Consider the following 20,921-nt stretch of genomic DNA (forward strand, 5'->3'; position numbering starts at 1 on the left):
CCCACTTTAGGTAGGGAGTGTTTCATTCATTCATGAACCATTTCTTGAGGAGTGCACAGAACCTTGTTAGTTTCTTGGGATATAAACTTCGATAAGATATTGCATATACTTGAATAAAATTGAAGAATTGTGAGAACAAATATTTACAGAAAGAATTAAAATGATGTAATAAGGACAATAATAGAAGCACAGAAACTTAGTAGCATAAAGGAAAGAATCAGGAATTTGCTTTAGCGTCTTAGCAGCACCTTTGCAGAGGAGGCAGTGTCACACACCTTCAGGTGAGGTTGCCAAGCACACAAAAGTAAACAAAGGGCCATCAGGAATAACATAAGCTAAGGTTAGATACAGTGTGGTGTGTCTTATTAATTGTGTGCCCTTGAATATAGCCCAGAATGGGCATGAGAAAATGTTTTCTGAATGAATGGTTAAATGGGAAGCATCTTGTCTGGTTTTTCAAGAACAAGAACTTCGACTGAAAGAAAAGGAGCAAAAAGATTTTAACAAGTATGCAAGTGATATCATACTGCAGGGAAACTTAAGGTAACATCCTAAAGCTTTACTGTCAGTTGCTTTCAGGATAGCACTCTAGATTGTAAAGGTTGTAAAGATGACCTTCAGCCAGGCATTCTGGTGACAAATGTGCTGTACAGAGCCAAAGAATGCAGTATTCTTTGCTATCCTAGGATGCTTTCTTTGGGTCTCCTAGTCTAATTAGTTCTGTCCTTCTTGTTAGGCATTTCTGAAAGATGATCCAAATTGAGAGTTGGGCCCCTATTTATAGAAAGTTTTTATATAATTACATGCTTAGATAAAGAGTTTTAAAGTAAGCAATTATAGATCCAGCCAGATAAGTGAAGTCCTGTGATTTTAGGGCTTTTTCAGGTGGTGTTTTTTTCCAATCACGTGGCTGCTCAACTAATTCAGTGGACACAGACGCAGTAATAACAATGCTGTGGAATCATGCTTAATATCTTCCTGTAGTTCTGATATGCAGATTAAACCTATTGTTCAAAGGTCATTTTTAAAGTTGTGATTGACAATAAATTTACTACTTTTTAAACAATCTTTGCTATCCTTAACATTCCCAAAAATTATTATGTAGGATATATTTATTATGGTGCTTATAATCAAGGACTGGAGAAAAAATTGTGGAGAATATAGCACTGCTTATGCTATATCTGTTTTGCTACAATAACGCCTCTGATTCCTTTATAATTATCATATTAATCTTCGCTAGTGTCTGATCCAGGTGTGATATCAGGATTGCCAGGAACATGACAAGGTCATTGCTTTTGACCCTTCAACACATTACTAAGAAGCTGTTTTTAGCACATCTTTGGGAGGCTGCCAACACAAAATATAGCTTCTGTCAAAGATATTTCTTTACTTTCTGAAGATAATAATGATATTTCACAGTACATTTTGTGTAATTTAGACCTTGTGATTATTCTGGACTTGAATCTCTGCTTTGAGGATAGCAGGTGCGTGTTGGCATTCCCCCCAAATCTGAAATCCACTTTTTGTAGTTATGTTAATGTGGTGCCATTGATCATTGACACTCAAGTTGAACTTTCCACTCTACAACATATGCAGAAAATTAGTGTGGCAGTTCTGCTGTTCCCAGAGGCGGTGGCTTCCTGAGCTCCACAAAGCACTCTAATTTTTCTTTGTTTCTTTTTAGTGGCTTGAAAAAGAAAGCTAAAACTGAGAAAATATCTTTTGGCATGTGTCAGTCTCTGCTCATTTACATTTTTAAGAAAAAAATGTAGATCTTGAGGCTGGCCCAGTGGCGTAATGGTTAACGTCACGCACTCCGCTTTGGTGGTCTGGGGTTCACAGGTTCGGATCCCCGGCACAGACCTAGCACAGCTCGTCAAGACACACTGTGGCAGCCTTCCACATAAAATAGAGGAAGATTGGCACAGATGTTAGCTCAGCAACAATCTTCCTCACACACACACACAAATAAATTAAATAAATAAATAAAAATGGAGATCTTGCAGAATCTCTTCATTTAGTATCATGAAAACAAAAAGTGATTCGAAGAGATTCATAATTCTGTTTTCTAATTTGTAAATAGTTTGTAAATAGTTAAGATACATGGCTGAAGCCTGTAAATACAATCTCCTTATGCAACTTCAAAATTTTTAAATTGGGCCTGTTTTCCCATATCATGTTGCTATTTCAAAGTAGAGTATCCAGTTTGAATAAAATGTAATCGATATTATAATCTTTATAAACTTCAACACAGTAAAAATCTAGGGACAATTTATAAATTCATTTGGCTGTAAAGTTTAAAGAAATAACTTTCCTGACACCATCTTCTCTCTGCTTCCACTCCCTCCATTTTTTTGTACTTAGAAGCCTAGTTAGTTCTTTAAATATTTAACCAATTTAATCTGAGGTTTAGCCACACTGTTTTGTGAAATTAACTTCTACTTCTGATAATCTATTGTTAGATATTTTATTCTCTAAAGAGTTACCTGATATAATTAAAATATTCAAATTACAAATGTGGACAGATTTCCAGTCTAATATTCCTGAGACTCTGACTACTTTTAACTGTCCTGTTGCTATAACTCTTGTTGCCAAGGAAGGATTCTCTGTTGCATTTACTCTTAGCACCTAAACCATCTGAATATTAACTGGGAAACCAGAAGAATTATGCCAATTATGTGCTTCCTAAAATTTTCTCTGGAGAATTCACTTTGCATAAGGCCTTATGGTTGGCCGAACTATAGGATACAAGCTGTTGCACTGAAGACTAGGCAAGAATAATTGCCTACTAAGCACAAGCTTGGCTATGTAGTAATAATCCCTTAATTCAGGCTGTCTTGATTCTCTATTACTGTTAATATTAATTTGATGATCTCTTATTTTATATTTTGTTTTATAGTTCAGAGCATTTTACACATCATCTTTAAAACAACCTCTAAAGGTACAGAAAGCAGTTTTTATTATATAAAAAAGCATATTTCATGAATAAAGAAACTAAGGCTTAGAAAGATTAAATGACATGACTAGTAAGAGCATGAGCAATGATCAGAATTCAGATCTCCTAATATCAATCCACTTACTTTTCTACTGTACTTTAATTTATAAATTAAATGTTCCCCCCAATATAATTGAGACCATCTTAGGCATGGGTAGCCGTAATATTCATCCTTGATAGAGATCATGTTAATATGAGTTGAATTCATGCGTTGATCTTGAAGAAGCACATTGACCCTTAACATATGATCCTTATTTCTAACTAGTCTCTATGTAAGAATTTACCGTGAGGGGATAATAATGGTGTAAAATTCTTTGCTTTCGGGAAGGTTTATGATAACCTTTTTCTTTTAATACAAGACTAGAAAGAAACCAGTGTATTCAGTCAGACAGGGAAATGGGAGTAGGACTGGGATGGAAGTAGAATGTAAAGGGACAATAATGCCATTGTGAGAAAAAATTATGGGAAGTACTCATCAGAAAAATAATTCTAACACTTGGGAGAATATAGAAAGATAATTACATAAATGAAGTAGTAACTGAAATGAATTTTGCAAGAGTTACAGCCGCCTATCTCGTTTCTGTGATATGTAGAATTCAGGTAATGCCCTGGCTGCAAATCAATGACCTGGCCATATTACAGTGAGCTGAGTCCTAGCTATGCTACATATTTCATTTCACTTTGCATCATTTTATAAAATCAGGTTAATAATGCTTCCCTATCTACCTCACAGAATTATTCTGAAGATCAAATGAAACAGAGGATGTGAATATACTTTGGAACATTGAAAGCATCATGGTGCAACATAAAGCTTTATGGTTTCCAAAAATCATGCAAGAAAGCAATTTCATTATCTTATAGTCAGACTTTTTGAAAATATAATGCAAAATATATTATGAGTTTTATATGAAATGTAGAGAGATACTCTTAAGAAATTCTTAAGAAAGATCAGAAGAGTTAAACTTCTGTGTTTAAAAGCTGGAAGTGCCTGGAATAAAGACTAGAGTCAAATTATCTTAAAATACTGTTTTATAACTAGATAATGGGTTTTTTTTCTATACCTCCTGAAATTCACGTTAACTTTGCTGCTGGTGATTGTATTAGTCATGCTAATGATAACATCAATCTTTTCCTAGGCAAAAATGATCCAAATTATTTGATAATCTTTCCATTAAATGCTGAAAGTATGGAAGATAGAGTTGCAGGTTGGGTTAGAAAGAACTGAAAAGATTTTGTTATTCAATTTACAATTGAATAACAATTTACAATTTACAATTTAAAATTAACAATCAAAAGATTGTTATTCAATTTACAGATGAGATGAGGATTGGAGTCATGGGTAATGTGTAACTATCCCAAGCTGGAGTGAAGTGTCAAATCCAAGAATATCAGATTAACAACTATAAAAATGAACGCCCACATCTGAGTATAACACAAAATAAACAGCAAACAAATAAATAAATTTTTGCACCTTAATAATTAGCATAAAGTTAATATAGGTCGGTAGTATTATGAGGCTACCAAGTAAAACTAATCAATTTTAGGATGCATTAATTTTTAGAAAGATGGTTGGGTTGAATTCCCCTTATTTATACTGATCACTCTGCTGGAGTTTTGTTTAGGTTCTATTTGTCACGTTTTATTCATTTAATTTTTTTTTGCTGAGGAAGATAGGTCTGAGCTAACATATGTTGCCAATCTTCCTCTTCTTTTGCTTGAGGAAAATTAGCCCTGAGCTAACATCTGTGCCAAACGTCCTCTACTTTTTTATATGTGGGTCGCTGCCACAGCATGGCTGATGAGTGGTGTAAGTCCATGCCCGGGATCTGAACCTGCGAACCTGGGCTGCCGGAGCAGAGCTCGCAGAACTTAACCACTATGCCACAGGGCCAGCCCCTATTTGTCACATTTTCTAAATGGAATATCCTCAGAGGAGAACAAGGAGAAATGGAAAGACTTGAAGCCAAGTTAAACTGTAGAATAATCAAAGAAATCAGAAGGAATCAAGATTCTCAGTTAGAGGCCTCAAAGGAGAAAATTTGAACTAGGACATAGTAGCTCAAGGAGACATTATAATTAATTGACTCGAAGAAGTATCTAACAGTCACAGTGGTTCAGAGATGGAATCAAGTACCTGAAAAGGTGTGAGTACTACAGCTCCCCATTGTGAAGAGTCTGGACAGATAAGCATTAGCTAGCTGACTGAACTAAAGGACCTCCCATCCTATTATATTTTCTTATTATTCTATTATATTGAATAGGTAAATTAATTAAGGCAGAAAATGACAAGCTATACGTGACAGACAAACAAAATTATGGAGAAAGAAATTTATCATTGTTGTTCTTCAAACCATGTGTTCACCAAAGGTATTCTTTCCTGTTTTTTCTTATAGTCTTAAAGTCATATAGTTTTTATTAATTCATTCAATTCATTCACTTAACAAGATGTAAATGTTGCTCAATAAAATGTTGAGCAAATGCAATGTGTAAAGTATTAATAGAATGCAGGCTGCACAGGGGAAAAACTTTTATCTGTCTTGTTAACTTCTGTAGCCTCAGCCCCTAAAATGGTGCTTGACTTATTGTAAGTGGTTTTATATATGTGTGTGTGTGTGTGTGTGTGTGTTTGTATATATATCTCTCTCTATATATTTGTTGAGCAAATAGAGATATCATAATTTCACCATTAATGTTATAGGTATGGAGACACAGAAAGTTAAAGACTTTTCCCTACCACTATATTAGAGAGTGCCCTGTTACAGACTAGGTCCAGAAGTTAGGCGGCCTTGGTCCTACATTGGCCATTGCTTCTTAAACAAGAGTCCTTGGGCTCTCAAGTGTGTGCACCACTGTCCTAAAGTGAAAATGGCAATAATCAGCTCCTGTTGGCCGTTTCGTTGATGTTGATTTCTATTTACCATTATAAACACAAAACATCTCCTAGGGGAACTAGCAACTGGGAAACCATTTCAAAGGCAATATCTTTGTAATAACATTAATCAAATTTTCTCAAACTGGAGTCAGCAGGCACATTCTTGCAGTGTGAAAATTCTCACGATTGAGGACCACTTTACTTTCATAAAGATTTGCAGCTGGTCCTTACCTGAAGTTTGCAGAGATAACAATTCACATTTGGCTTCTATTTGTCCTTGGAGATTTATATCATGTGAGCGAACCGTGAAAGGTTAAAGGGGTCGGGTGGTGTCAACAAAGGCACCTCATTCTGCCCCCCTACTTTTTTTTTCCTTCTTTTTTCAGACTATCTGACATTGTTGTTTCCTAAGAATACTCCTTTTCCTTTGCTTCCTCCACTTAAGTAAAGGAATTATAGACATCCCACACCACGCTCAACTTCTTTTTCCAATTTTGATACTAGCGACTTATCTATGACAAAATTGGCCATTTATTCAATTAACAGTTATTTATTGAGAACCTCTAAGTATCAGCACCTTCTTAGGGGCTTGGTATAAAACGGAGAATGGAATAGAAAAAAATCTGTGCCTTCCCAAGAATTATGTTGTAGGATCCTTCACAAGCCTTCAAAAATAGCTGTTTAGCTGAAGGAGAATAGTAATATAACGAGTAAAATAATCTTTGGGATAAAAGTGTTGATATGATCTTTTCTAGGCAAACTCGTTTGTTTCTTCACGAATTCAAAGCGTGTTTTGATCACTACTTTGAAACTGCTGCTCTTGTTGATTTTCTGTTTTCCTCCTGAGAGTTTCTGTGATGTTTATAATGAAGTTAATAGTATGAGTTAAAGCTTTAAAAAGTGTAGGTAACTCATAAACTTTTTTTTTTAATTACACTTTTTGGTTCTGGGATAATGTGGTCAGTGCTCAGTGAATCCCAGGCTTATAAATTAGATCCCGAGGGGGCAGTTTAAGGGGCAGGAAACTTTAATAGTGAATAAAGAGTGCGTTCAGTTTTCCTATAAGCAAAATTTTTAGCATAGTTCTTCAGATGTATCTTGCCTTCGTATTGATTTGTTTCCATTAATGAGCAAAAGGAAATGTGGGATTAACAAGAAATGCAATTACAGCGTATTCCTGAAATTGTCAAACAACATGTTTATTAAATGAGTGAAAAATAAAATTACTTGTCCTTCTTTCCTCTTTCCTTCTTTGATGAGATAAAATTATTACACATCAAAGTAAGTCCAGTTGACTGACTAAGAGATGTCTGGTATTTAGAACTCAGAATGACAAATGTTATGTCTATAATTGATACTTCAGAAATTTGCCTACAGAAAATATGCCATGTTGATGTTTTGAGTTATTTCTAAAATTTAATCTTCATTTTGCTGTCATTTCATTGTGCATTTAGTACATAATAGTAGGCTTAATTAGAGCTTAAAAATATGAAAGTCTTCATAGATTCTAATATATATGAAAATAGTCATTACTATACAGTTGTCATATTTCTTTTGCTATTACACTAGAAATCCATATTATACTTTTATAATCTTATAATATGGAAATTACACAATTCATAATTCAGATTACTCTTCTGATACAGAGGTTTAATCATCTTTTCACTGCTATGAGTATTTTCATTTTAAATACAAATAGTTGATCATTAAACATAATTTTGTAATCTGACTTCCACATTCACTATCAAATTTAGCAGACAAATACCCTGAACAAGAAATCAAAGTCTTATATAAATATAACATATAAATATGTATGTGTGTGTTCCTTGAGCCCATCTATGCATCTGGGGAGAGGTTTGTAAGTGATTGTTATAGTTAATTGAGGTATTGGCCTTTCTTTTTTTGTTTTTGGCTGAGGAAGATTCGTCCTGAGCCAACATCTGCTGCCAATCTTCCTCTTTTTGTTTGTGAGCTGCCACCACAACATGACAACTGACAGATGAGTGGTGTAGGTCTGTGTCCAGGAACGAAACCTGGGCCACCGAAGCAGAGTGTGCCGAACTTAACCACTAGGCAACCGGGACTGGCCTGAGATATTGGCCTTTCTTAAATAAGGTCTAAGGAGGACCTTCCTCAATCAATTTTCTTCCAAAATAAAGTTTTGCTTGAACCTAGTGGCTACTTTTTAATTATTTTTAGATCAGTTTGATATTTCCAAATTTTACTATCACAAGCCATTTAAAGAAATAGATAATGATAATTATTCAAAAGTTTTCTTTTTAATAACAGTGCATTAATTTTGATATTTGGAGATTTCTGATAATAACTATCCGCCACTTAGACTTTATTAAAACACTTAAATAGTATGTGTTTATGTGAAGTGCCTACTGTTTTATGAGGTATAGCCACAAATCTCCCATATTTGAAAGCAATGACTAAAAATTTTATTTTTTAAAAGTTAAATATTTTTATTTGAAAACATCTTAAAATAAGCATAAAATAATAAATGAGTGGAGATAAAATCATTTTTGATTATGCTTTATAGAATTTAATAGCTGGTTAATAATCTACTTTTTGCGACTGCTTTAAATACATATTCAGCAAAGAAGGATTTTGTTCATAGTCAAAACAACTGTGAACTACATGTTCTTAGCTGGCTGCAAAGGAATAAGTTACTTTTAAGTGTCTCAAAAGTATCATTATAATGAACAAATGCGGTCTGCATATGAATTAGTACATGGATTAATACAGTTATTACTTTTACAAGGTCCACTCAGTGATAACTCTCAGTGATTATTCAAAATTACAGTGCATTTTATGCTAATTGCAAAATCATTCCTGGTTTTCCAGTAATAGCTATGACTCATAGAAAACACTTCCAATTAATACCTGTGAATATGGATGCAATTAAATATTAATCAGATTTAACTTTTAAAATAATGCACTACCAATTCTCTCATCTCCAAAAATGTCAGTAGATTGAAATTGGATTATTCTAGTTAGGAAGTTGAAGTTCACGACTTAGAGTTTTTTGAATAAACCAAATGCAGTGTGATGGTGAGATATGTTATTTGTATAATGAATTCTCAACAGTCAAGTCTTAATTAAAACATTTAAAAAATTGATGAAATAAGAAAATAACACAAATCTATTTCTTTAGGCAAAAGTTCGTGCATGAACCTGTGATTGGGTCTCGTTGCCCAGGATGGAATGAGCCAATTTTTACTTGATTTTCTTCAAATTCTTATTGTTTGCCTGCAAGTGATAATATTTACACACACAATTATAATTTTCTGTTTGAATGGAAGAATGAATATTGGAGAGCTCAAAGATAAACAACATTAATAATGTCATTAAACCAGTATTATAATTATTAATACATAGAGCATTAATAAGCTATAATGCAATATTATAGCTATTCATTAGTACATCACGAGTAAATACATATGATGGTTGCAAAGTGAATTCTTGCAGAGGTTTTAAGTACAACTAACATTTAAATCTATAATTCTTGTCTTACTCGTTTTCTGTTGGAAGATAGGTAAACCATCTGAAAACACAAAATCACATCTATTACTTGCTTAATGAGAGTAAATCAAATACCTGTTAAACAGTTTCCATGTTTTTATTGAGTAATATACATACTTCTGTGATTAAGAATGTATGCATTGTGTTCTAACGGAACTGACCAAAAGACAGCAGTTACGTTTGCTTTGTTCAAGTACCTCAGCCGTGGTCCTGACAGAAGATGCTGCCTGGAAGGCAGGCCCAGCCCTGCTTTCACATCTGTACCCTCTCCAGATGGCCACTAGCTGCCTGAAGCAGCTGCTTCACTGGGGCCTTGGCTCTTCTCAGCTCTCAGTCAGAACTGGGCTGACAGAGAGCACTGGGGCTTCCTCAGAAAACCTCAGCGGAGAGCCCTGCTCAGAAGATCACAGGTGAAGTGAGTGTCTCCCTGCTCAGCCAGACCTGTGGGTCTGAAAGTCAGGACTCGTAGGTCTTCATATGTCAGGTGACACTGACCTACAGGGGCACTTTGACACAGTGCCTTTATTTTTCAGCCCACAAAAGGGATCTCAGGGATCTTGGGGGATAGAATGTGTCTGGTTGTGATTTGGAAATAAACAGGACCTACTGGAGAACTTCTATAGTTCCATGTACAGTATGAGATTCTTTTTCTCTCTTCTTTTTGAGAGTCGAATTGGGAGTAGGCAAGCACCAGGCACAGAAATACACCTTTTGTCTTGCTTTCTCAGTGTGGGATAATCTCACGGGATACTTTCCTGCCAGACTGGTCCTGGTAGCTGGTGACCCTGACAGTGAGCACTGGGTGGGGCTAGCAGATCCCGGTATAATACACTGTTAAAACTATTAATGAATGTAATTATATTATGTTAATGAACAAATTTGAATTATTACCCTGATAGCTTCTACCTTTATAGTCTTGGGTTACTTAGTTTCTAAACTTCAATCTTCTCATTTGTAAAACGAGGGCTCTAATAATATCCACCTCATTGGGTTGGACCGAAATGAAATGAAACAAGACCTGTGAAGAGCCTTGCATAATGCTTGATGTAAGTACTGAATAAATGGTAGCTATTTATCATTTTACATTAATGACTTAATTTAGATTCTTTGGCATTGGTTGGTATATTAAATCCTCAGTGTTCATAGGGACCACTAATTCTAGGGTAACTTCCTTTCTCAACCAGAGATAAATGAAACACTAACTTTGCTAGCTTTTTTGCTACACTCGTAGCATTGCCAGAGTGCTGGAGCACTCCAGTGGTGAGGGCTATAGAGGCACTTAGTGTGTTTGCTCTTTCAATGTTTAGAGTACTTCACAATCTTGTAATCTTGGTTCTATTTGGAGTGTGGGCATGGATTCTCATACTTTTTTGACTTAAATCTTGGGCCAGAACAATTTGGGACAAAGAAATAAGTATAGTGTGCCATACAGTAAAATGTCACATTTGTTAAAAATTTGAAATGGAAATTACATGTATTTAGTCTTTATATTAAACTGGGTTGGTGTGAGAAATCTAATCATCTTTCATAGCTTATTAAAATAGACAACTAAAAAGATCCAAATGTTTTAACATCAAACATGTTAACACAGGAATGTTAGCACATTTTGAGGGATAACTTAGCTTGATTTTTAAAATATGGTTTAAAACCAGAAAGATTTGTGTTGTAGTCAAGTGTAATTGAATGTGTGATGAGCTTTTTCTTTTTGTCCTTCAGTGTATCTCAGGCCAAAGCTGAGAACAGTAGGTGTTCAAAACCTCCGCATTCTAAGTTAGAGAGCTTCTGGAAGGTGAGGTGGACCGCATGCCCTCCAGGCTTATGGAGAGGAGCCAGGATCTTCTACCACCACCTCCTGCTAAATTGAAATAAGGAGGAAACTGCGATGGCTTTTTAGTAAATATAATGTTGTTGAAGAAAAACTATTACCCCCTTCTCAAAGGCATAGCAGGCTACTCTATAAGAAGGATTCAAAAAGATTGAAGATGACTATCAGACGAGGGGACTGGAATTGTATTTCCTTGTTTTGATGTCTGCTTTGTCAGTAAACAGGCTGACAGAAGGGCGGCAGCAGTAGGGCAAGCTGCACACTCCCTGATTGGTGTGGTGAGGATGTGTGTGTCTCATTGGGAACCTTAGAAAGTCGCTGGATGTGAGCCCATTGTACTGACACTTAAGAGGGCTGCACACCAGATGAGGGCACCCCCAGTAGCATGAGTGACTGGCTGAGAGGCTGTGAAAGTGGTGGAGTAGGAATCTTCCACTAGAGGGAACTGTACAGTGCATTTGAGGAGAAAGCCAGCATTTGGGTACGAGACAGTGGGTTCTTTCTGCAGGCCAGAAAATCAGCTACAGCTAAGTGAAGGAGCACCACAGCTGGCCAAGTCCCAGAAGGAAAGGTGGGCCTTTTTCTCCTCCTCTCCCTCACCCAATGTCTAAGAAGCTGGCACTGGAAGAGCGGGGAGAAGAGGTATATGAGCCAGATCTCAACCTGTACTTGTGTCCTCCCTACCCTGCATGGCTACAACCAAGGCCCTAACTTGTGCTGTGTGAGTAGCAGAGAGGAGCTTTGGAGTGGCTGAAAAGCTTTGAACTTGGGCCAAGATACTGGTAAGAGAGATTTGCTAAATGAGAAGGCTGATTCAGTGTAGTGTAGATTAGAACTGTTATTAGAAGTAATTAAATCATTCATATTTGTTTCCCGAGTTTAGATGCTTTAATAATCAGGATGCTTTTGTGGAGACAACTGGTATGCTTGAAAGAACAAAGATAGCCTTCAAAGTCTAAGACTTCGTTCGAATTCAAGTTACTGTCTTACATCATATACTGGCTATGGCACCTTCAGCAAGTTTGGTAAAATTATGATAATAATGCCAAACTCCTTTAAGAAAATTAATGGAAATAATATAAGTTAAGCTACTGTAACAGAACATAACACATGTGAGTAAATATCGGAGTTTTTTCAGTGTGAACAAGGGATAATTCAAAAGGCAAGTTGGAGAGAGATTGTTTTAAAAAATTCATCTTGTGACAAGGTACGGAAATATGAAAAGTATTTCAACAGTAATTTAATAGTACTTTCCTACTTATACTCTTAATAGATTTATATATCTATTCTAACCTGAGAAGACTTTTTTTTATGTCAGGCAGATAAAATGTGGAGATCAGTTTTGGTGAACACAAGCTTACTGCTCCTGAAATTTAGCACACTGCACTGATGAATCTGGTTTGCTTTCTATCAGTAAATTCATGGTGAATTTCTGCACCTAAAATGCTCTCCTGGATTTATTCTGGCTATGTATTTTCTCTGGGAAAGGAGTGGTAGGAGAGCAGATATTTTTAGCCTAATATATACTTAGGACATAGATTTCAATATTGCCAAATGGCCCTAAAATGAGCAGTACCTAGGTTCACTGCGTATAGATATATATTTATACACACACACACACACGCACACATCAGGTTCAATGGATTCATAATACATAAAACATTATAGATTAAATATGCATATATAATTTACATTTATATTGTATATGTTATAGATAATGTATGTAAATTCAAGTTGTTAACGTCTTAACAAGTGACAAGTTTTTAAACATTACTCGAAAACTAGATCAAGGCTAAAAAAATAAAACCTTGCAGGCATTATTTCAGATTCTTAGCCTAAGAGCTAATAATGTCTAGGCTTATTGGCAAACCCAGGTAATTTTACACCTGCTGTGCTAGGGGGTGATTATCGCAGAGGATGTGGTATTCTAATGCTCAGGTTTAGGTAGAGGATACAGTGACCTAGGAGTGAAAGGAATTAGGCTGTCAAAAGGAATATAATGAGGAGAAATGGATTGAAATTAAGTCAAGACAATTTCAGCTGACTAGGAAGAAAAAATGTCCTCTGAGATCTTATTATCTTCTGGCATACTCTCACATGGGAAATAGTGAAAATGCCAAGAACTGGATAATTTAAAATTGGCCTGAACACCTAGTGAAGACGTTTAGCTGCAAGGACCTGTCCTAAAACTGGTTTTCAAAGGCATGGTTAGAAAAAAATATGATTGTGTGTGTTTGTGTTTTTATTTATCATATTTATGTTTAATATTTATTTATTAATATATATTTAATATTTATTATATTCCATATGTATTTATATGAATTCACACAATTTTTGCTGGGAAAATTTTGCAAATAAGGAAGTTTTCTAGAAATTCTTTGGTTAACTGTTTTAAAACACTCTATTGAGATATAATTCACCTATCATATAGTTCACTCACTCAGGTGTACAATTCAATGATTTTTCGTGTATTCAGAGAGTTATGCAACCATTGCCATAGTTGAATTTAGAATATTTTTCGACCCCCTAAAAGAAACCCCTTTTCCCTTCCTCTCCCAATACCTAAGGAATTGCTACTTTCCATCCTTGTTCCTTGGTTATTATGGACATTTTTTATATAAATAGAATCATACACTATATGGTATTTTATGACTGCCTTCTTTCATTTGGCATAATGTTTACAAGGTTCATTCAAGTCATAGCATGCTGCACTGCTTCATTCCTTTTCAACACTGCATAATATTCCATTGTATAGATATACCACATTTTGTTTATCCATTCATCAATTGATGGACATTTTGGATTGTTTCTAATTTTTAGTTATTATGAATAATGCTGCTATGAACATTTGTATACAAGTTTCTGTGGGGGCAGTGGTTAGCTTTTATACATACATACACATATATATCTATATATATATGTGTATGTATCTATGTATATAATTTTACAATGTACATTCTGTACTTAATGTTTTAGGGGCCCTCTTTTTTGGGATCCTTGAAAAAATTGAAATGAACTACAATGCATACTCAAACTTAAAAAAACATTTTAAAAATATCAGAAACAGTGTTTTTGTATAGCCTTCTATTGACTGTTAATATTTATTCTTAAGGTGGATGTAAGAGTCAATTATCTGTTCGGTTTATAGGAAAGGGGAAGATATTTTAATACCAATCCATCATGCATTACACCAATTTCCATTTTCATATAACTTTCACCCCACGTTCTAGAATATATATGATCATCTTCATTTTGCAGATAATAAAACTAACATACAAAGTTGCTCATGGGTGCTCAAGGTCACGTAATGTATTAGTGGCAGAATACCCATGCAATTCATATGTCTGATTTTTTTAGTTCAGTATATCTGAGTTCTCATTTCAGCTCTGTCACTTACATGTGTGTGACTTGGCTGAGATCCTTTACCTTTCCCTTTTCTTCATCTTTCTATGGTATTGATAATAAAACCTACCTCACATATAAGATTATTGTTAGGTGCAAATGGAGCTATGCATGTAAAACTTTGTAAACCTTAGATGAATAATAAGTGTGCAGTAAAGATTAGTGTTTGTAGTATCAGTAGCACCAGAAGTAATGATAGTACTACTACTAATAATAACAGATTAAAACTGATTTTATGGTAATTAATCCAGATTTTTTTGGTACACTAGACTTCAGTTATGTGATTGGCTTGCCATTTGGCTATTCTTGGCCACCATGTGTGTATAATTTCACACCTACTCTTTGGCCAAAAATAATCCAAATGCCAAGATTTATTCACATACATGAAATCAAACACATCCGTTTACACACTGAGTGGCCAAAAATAAGTACCCAACCAAATGGCAAGCCATATCCAGAAAGGTTTATACACATGCACACAACTAAAATATCAATTCATGTAACACATTTCATTTTTAAGGCACCTTTTAAAGGTTGATATTCTCACTGCAACCAGGGAGCAGCACATTAGTCAGTAGTCTAATTTCTCTGAGCTCATGGAACTAAACAACTTGGAAAACTTAGAGCACTAACAGAGCCAATGTCTACACCCAAGTTAGAAGATAGTATTTTGTATCTCCCCCTTTTCTTATATTTCTTACACACACACACATATACATATTTCTTACTTTTTTTCCCTTTTTTTTTTTTTGAAGAAGATTAGCCCTGAGCTAACATCTGCCACCAATCTTCATCTTTTTGCTGAGGAAGACTGGCCCTGAGCTAACATCCTTGCCCATCTTCCTCTATTTTATGTGTGATGCGTGCCACAGCATAGCTTGACAAGTGGTGTGTAGGTCCATACTCGGGATCCGAACTGGTGAACCCCGGGCCACCAAAGTGGAATATGTGCACTTAACTGCTGTGCCACCAGGCCGGCCCCATATTTCTTATATTTTTATTTTAAATGAATACATTATTTTATTAAAGGAAATATGAAAAAAAGTAAAAAGGAGAAAGACAGTCATGGACAGTACCACCACTCAAAGCCAACTCATTTATTTCCTTTCCAATTTTAATTGCATATAATTGGATTATACCACCTCTACAATTTTGAATACTTCTTTTTAAAATTAGCTTTGTAATATCAGCATTTTCCGTTATTGTGGTCCTCATTAATATAAAGTTGAAGGCTGATTTTTGGGAGTTGCTGTCCCATGGTGGAATCCCCATTTGTTGTTTTCACTTCACTTTGGTGATGTTTGGATTGTAAGCTGCATGACCCATAACTAGAAATTTGAAAAGTTGTGGCAAACAGATTTTGTGAAACCTTTCACATAGAATTAGCTTTGAATTTTTTTTCTCTCAGATTCAGATTGTATTATTTCTTAAGTGCTGTGGAAAATAATTATTTTTCCCCAGGAAGACAGACCCAATCACTGCTACTAGGTTTAAGAAAGTTTAATTTCATATGATAAAGCTGTTGAACAACTTTCAGCCCTAAGGGAAAAAAGAAGAAGAAGAAGAAAAGAACTCATGCTTTTTGTGGCTATTCCTTTGGAATGCCATTTTGAAAGTATCATGCACATAATGTAACACGAATAATGGAGCATATATATTTGCTCATGTTTTCCATCCACAAAGCTGCGACATGTAAACTTAATCTTTTCATCCTAAGAATAGTGACTTTCACAACATTTTGTTATCTCTTGTGAACCAGAAGTGAAATCTGCATGATGCCTAGGGTGGCTTGGATGCATGATTACACCTACGTGCCAGTAGACAGTATCCAAAGAGCAAGGCAAGGATGAACCTACTGTCCAGAGTAATCCCTGGGAAACTCAGAATATAGAAATATCAGTTAAAATTGGAATTTCAGCCCTAGACTTACACTATAAAGAGGAAATATTGAATGGACAAGAAGTACCTGAACCCTTCAAGCATAGACCTTGGTACAAAGGTAAAGTTCACTAATAACAGAAGACACATTCAAGAACCTGAAGACCCGTGTCAAAACTGTACAGCTGGTTTGATTGTTGGTTTTTCAGAGTTTGTGTTTCCTACACTAAGTTGTTAAGAAAAAGTTAGGCCAATTTAACTTGCTGTTGTTACCTTTGTAAAACTTGAGGAAAATAACTATTCCTCTTTGACTTCAGTCTAAGGATACTGAGCTTTCAATCTTTGACCCTAAGAACTCAATTATTACTTTAATTCAGTTATCAGAGGCCTGACAATACGTTGGTCGGCTCTTCACCTGCACTACGACCTTTCTTCTTTAGGCTCTTCATAGTTTTGCCACACATCATGCTCTCTTAGGCTTCAGGAGATCTTTCTTGCTATTTTCTAGGCTGCCCTCTTTTGGACTTTCAATTCCTTCTCCCATTGACATCCAACCATTGTTAATTTCCAGGCCTGTATTCTGTTTACTCTTTCCAATCCAATCATAGTTGTTGAGTGTTGCCATAGAGTCGGGGGGGAAAAAAAAAAAGAAAGAAAAGAAAGAAAAACCAACAACCAAAGGGAAAAACATGGTGATTGGTTCCACTTAAAATTCACACTTTTTCACGTCCTATAAATTTATAACACCTTCTCTTCTTCCCACAGGTGCTACCAAAGACGTTTTATTTAGTTTATCTATCAAGGTGAAGCTATTTGGTCTGTCTTCCCTAACCTTTCCCCGTATCCGTCTACCACTATATGCACTTGGACTATTTTCAAAATCTTTTTTAGGAGTCAGCCCAGTGGCACCGTGGTTAAGTTCACACATTCCGCTTCGGCAGCCTGGGGTTCCCTGGTTCGGATCCCAGGTGTGGACCTATGCATTGCTTGTCAAGCCATGCTGTGGAAGGCGTCCCACATATAAAGTAGAGGAAGATGGACACGGATGTTAGCTCAGGGCCAGGCTTCCTCAGCAAAAAGAGGAGAATTGGCGGCAGATGTTAGCTCAGGGCTAATCTTGCTCAAAATATTAAAAAATAAAAATAAAAAATAAATAAAGTCTTCTTTATATTCATCAATCAGCTCCTTCTTAATATCTGTGTTTTATCCTAGGACTATATTAAGTAGGCTAAACATGTGAGATAGGATAACAAAGGCACCAGTGGTCCCAGAAAAGAGGCTCAGGTCAAATACCTTTTACTTCTCTTTCTTGCCTCTCAAAACTCACATTTATCATCAGTGCACAAGTTCAATGGTAACTTATTTTGTAATTTTTCCTATAGTCATTCATTTGTAATAAGTCACCCCTTCCTTTCATTTACTGTAACCCTTTATATACTTTGTGTGTCGAGTTCATCACCTACGCCAAGTATAGTAACTGTGTGTGAGCATATCTCTTTTCTCCTTTAATCTGTGACGTCTTCAAGACTGAAAAATAGGAGACATAGCGCCTTGCACAGAGGAAGTATTCAATAACTATTTATTGAATAAAAATATACTTATTGGTCTTAGAAATCATGTGTAGGGGGGAATTTAGAATTTAAGAAAGAATTTAAAGATAAGTAGCAAAGAGGAGAAGTACAAAAGCAATGGACTGAAGACAATGTCATGGCATCCCCATGAGGGAGCCACCTTGGCACAGATCCTCCAGTTTTCTTCACACCGTTAGCCGCCCACAGACATAGTCAAACTCTTCACTGCCATTTCCTGAGAGTAGGAACTAGAAATGCTCAGTTAAGCTTGTTCCCGAATTACTGACCCACAGAAATAGTGTGGATAACGCGTGTTTATTGTAGTTTAAGCCACATAGTTTTGTGGTAATTTATAATACAGCAATATATAACCAATGCACCCTCTTTTCCTAATGAATCTACTTCTCTGAGAGACAGAGTATCTTCTGTAAACTCAGAAGATCTAAGTTGTGAGAAGAAAGAACTCAATGACTAATTTTAGAACAATGCTAATGCATTATCGTCCCTAGAGTTACATGGATTTAAAACTCCACTGCACCCTTGCCCTTTAGGGACACTTGATGTGATATTTATGTGTAATCACTCCTTTAGAACATCTTCCACTGAATCCTAACAATATTATTGTCTCTACCATTTCTTTGTAGACATCATTAATCACCTTGGATTCTAACTTAATGGACTGAAGTAGAGCCCTGGCATCGACATTAATTTGTACCTCACAGGTGATTCTGTTGTGTAGCCCAAGTTGAGAGTCACTGAACTACTTTCTGATTATTACATTTTTATGCTCCCCATTAGAGTCTAACTTATTGCATAGCAGTGAGCATTGTTTTTATCTCTTTGCATAACATTAGCACAGTGCCTTGGATAGGAAGCAAATAACTATTTGTTTACTGATCTTACACAGCACAATACATCTTGAAAACAATACTCGAAAGCACATTAAAATATTGGTTTCAGAAACTAGTCAGTGAACATTAGCACTAGGAATAAAACCAGAGAAGATCTAGTGAAAAGAGAGAACCAGGGAAAAAAGGAGGGAGAGCTCTTCGAAGGTAGACACAATGACTTTACTTCTTAGGTGGTACATTCTTATTTCGTGTGGACTGATAAAAAGAAAAATGAAAAAAGAAAAAAATCAGTATGAAAAGAGAGAGAAGAGAGGAGGAGAGCAAGATTGGTAACTTAAAGCAAGTTTCATGGTCTCCAGAAAGTTGTTACAAATGGTTTTAAATTTTGTGTTCTGAAGTTGTTCTGACTCTTAAAAACCTTAGCTCAGTGCACCAGGATTCTATTTCATTCATTGTGTCTGGGTTATATTTACCTCTTGTAGACATGGTCTAGAGGAAACCAAATGATAGTGTTCCAGATTGCTACAAAACCTTTGATATATTGGATGTTTTTGACATTAATGTTAGCTAGTGGGAGAAAAAAGCTGTGAGATTTTCAGAAGGGTTATACCGATGAGACCCTGTTCCGCTTTCTCCATTTGCACTCAGTAAATTATGTGTAGCTATCTGCAGGCTTGTCACCATTCTTGCCAAAACACTGGTTACTTGATGTTATTGTTAGAAAAGTTCAGATCACATTCATCTGTGTTTCAGGTCAAGACTAGTCTCTCTGAAAGAATATTAATAGCCCAGGAGACTACATTTTGTAGTAGAAAATTAACAAGGCAGATTCATTATGATTCCAGACAGTAGATAAAACGGTTAAAACAGCAGAAACGATGCTTGGTTTACAAGCAGTTATTATAGCTAAGATTAAGAGTTCATCTAGATTCCCAAGAAATAAGTCTAGTAGGCAGCGAATTATAAGATATACATTTATGGGCTGTTAAGTTTTGCAGAAAGCTTCCGGTAGGTATTGTTTATTGATGCATATTTCCATTGCTAAATTAAAATATTTATAACAATAGGTAATGAGTAGATTGTCATTCGTAAACTATAGAGTAATAAAAATAAAAAATAAAGGGATTATTAGCTGAGTCCAGCAGTATAGTACCTGTCTCTTAATGGGTTCTTCCCTATCTACTTTCTCGTTGCAGACATTGTGAATCATAATAGAAGGCTGCAGGGATGTTAGAAAGATTTGTCCAGAAACAGTAATAAAATTACAGTATTCTAATGACTGATTTTCTGGGATGAATTTTCCACTTTTGTTTTATGAGATTGTCCAAAGAGAATAAATTGCATTTAGTGCAATCTCTCAGGGAGAAATGCATCTCTTTTTTAGGAAAAGAGAAGTGGACCATCTTGTATCATTCAGTTAGTTAATGTACTTTTTCCTATACCTCAAAGTGATATCATAAATTATACAAATGTGATTGCATGCTCTCTTGCCACTCTTGGAAAGAATTCATGGACAAATCCTTCATTAAGAGTTTGGCTTGCACTAGGAAATTTAAGTAAAGATCCTAATATACTCATTAGTCACTTGTTAATGTTAGAGAAAGTATGTAAGAGACAGAGACAGAAGGACAGAGAGAGAGAGAGGTCTCACTTAGGCGTACATGCACTTTCTTCTTATGTTTTTTTTATTTCCTTTTGTAAACCATAAGCCTGTAACACTCAAATGCAAGTTACTTTTTCTTTTTGGTTTCCAAAAAGAATATATTTCTTTGGGAGGAGGGGACTAAATTGAAGCAAACCTGCTTTCAAAATATGGTTTCTACAGCACTAGTTTTTTAAAAAGGCTTTGCAGAAATCCTTGGACCAAAGTCATTGTAATGAAATGTAGAGCCAGTGATGGATATGTGAACTTTTGGATTCAATCTCTCTGAACGTATTTCTGACTAGAAGAAGTTTTGTTTTATTTCATTCAACTAACGTAAAATAAAGTTGTCCTCTA

The 20,921-nt window shown here is 35.5% G+C and overlaps 1 protein-coding gene across 5 annotated transcripts in view; it reads left to right on the forward strand.

The window, feature by feature from the left end:
* NRXN1 (neurexin 1) overlaps positions 1–20,921 on the forward strand; it is a 1,071,934-nt gene that overhangs the window by 788,735 nt on the left and 262,278 nt on the right. The gene's annotated exons all lie outside the window — the stretch shown is intronic.

This window comes from Equus quagga, chromosome 5 (assembly GCF_021613505.1).
Source record: "Equus quagga isolate Etosha38 chromosome 5, UCLA_HA_Equagga_1.0, whole genome shotgun sequence".
NCBI lineage: Eukaryota > Metazoa > Chordata > Mammalia > Perissodactyla > Equidae > Equus > Equus quagga.